Source organism: Haliotis cracherodii, unplaced genomic scaffold, assembly GCF_022045235.1.
Source record: "Haliotis cracherodii isolate W230 unplaced genomic scaffold, xgHalCrac1.p SCAF_15, whole genome shotgun sequence".
NCBI lineage: Eukaryota > Metazoa > Mollusca > Gastropoda > Lepetellida > Haliotidae > Haliotis > Haliotis cracherodii.
This window is the reverse complement of record NW_027266270.1, coordinates 3434491-3436396: the sequence shown is the minus strand read 5'-3', so window position 1 is coordinate 3436396 and position 1906 is coordinate 3434491.

Genomic DNA, 1906 nt, shown 5'->3' with positions numbered 1-1906 from the left:
TTATTAGTATGTGAGTCCTTGAATTACAGTTCTCATGAAAACTATACCGTTTCCTTGAAAATAAGTGAGGTAAGGTGAAATGTGTATAGCCGCATCGGACCTCTATATAGCGTGTGTGTGTGTGTGCGCGTGTGCGTGTGCACATGACTAATGCCGGTTTCATAGTGTCGCCAACTGAAATTCCATGCCGCAGTTTAACATGGATACCGACTCGGACACAATTTACTCACTCCGAGTCGACCATGCAGTCTTTGTTTTATCCCCTGATGTCGAGCGCCAAAGTAAGAATTGATCTTCATGAACCCATGCTTGTTAGTCGTAAGTGGCGACTAACAGGACCGGATGGCCGGGCTCAGTGACTTCCAAATCGTATTCCAAATGCGTGGGTCGATGCTCAGGTTGTTAATCACTCGATTATTTACAGACCGCCGTCACATAGCTGGAATAATAAACAACATACAAATATACGCAGGGCGTGAAAAGTTAATTCGTTCACATTCATTGTATTTCTCTTTTTTCAATTATCTTACAACGATTTTTGATTAACAAGCACATGGCAAACATTGTAAGTATAAGGTAGATATTTGAGGAACACTGACACTCATTTCGGAAGTCAGCGAGAAGCATTACAGTGTGTGTGTGTGTGTGTGTGTCGGAGTGTAAATGACTGGCGGACGTTGAAGATTTTATAATCGCTTCTTGTGGTACCTACATTCGCACTGCGACAAAGCTTGCTTTTATTTTCATTTTTTATTATAGTCTTCAACTGATCCAAAAACTTTTCCCTAAAATACTCCGGCGAGATAAGCCATTTCAAACAGAATAGACCTATAAATATCCGGGGTAGAATAGGTCTTCAGCAACCAATGCTTGCCGTAAATGGCGACTATGCTTGCCGTAAATGACGACAATGCTTGTCGAAAGTGGCGACTAACGGGATCAGGTGGTTAGGCTCGCTGAGTTGGTTGATGTATGTCATCGTATCCCAATTGCGTAAATCGATGGTCATGATGTCAATCAGTAGATTGTCTGGTCCAGACTGGAATTTTTACAGACCGCTGTCATATAGCTGGAATAGTGTTGAGTGCGGCGTCAAACAAACAAACAAACAAACAAACAAACAGAATAAAGTATGATACTTTTTGGAATAGATTTACATAACGCGAGTTTTATAGAGACATATGAACATAATACGGGTGTTATACAGACTCCTCGGACAAAGTTTATGGCTTTCGGGGAGCACAAGTGTTGGAGGGAGGTTTTGGTTATCACTGGATGATTACCGTTCTAATGTGGAGTTTTGCGTTCCAGAAAATAACAGTCAGGTGAGCTAAACACTGTTGATTGGACATGTCAGAACGTGTTGTTTGAAAATAAAAAATTGTTAGGCATCCCCTTTCAGAGAAAAAATACGCTATACTTTGAAACATTGACTGAAAAAATATTTTACCTCCAAATAAAATACCCGAAGAACAGATGACGCTTTGAAGCAATTGCACAAAAAGCCCTGTCGAATGGTGACTTGTCTGCTTATTTTGGTCAACTTTGAAGTAAGTCTGTATTTTCGAAACTTAAATTAGTTGACAGACAAGGTACTTTTGTTAACATTCTGGGTAGAAATGAAGTAACTTGAAAGAAACGGGAGAGCTTTCGTAGCTTTCGTTGTAACACCTGCTTAAATCCACCCGTGAAGATCCAGGGAAGAATGGGTCTTCCGCAACCCATGTTTGCCGTAACAGGCGAAAATACTTGTCGTAAGAGGCGACTAACGGGATCGGGTGGTCAGACTCGCTGACTTGGTTCATGCATGCCATCGTATCCCAACTGCGTGGATGATTGGTTGGTTGGCTTGTTGTTTTACGCCGCACTCAGAGATATTCTAGCTATATGACGGTGGTCTGTAAAT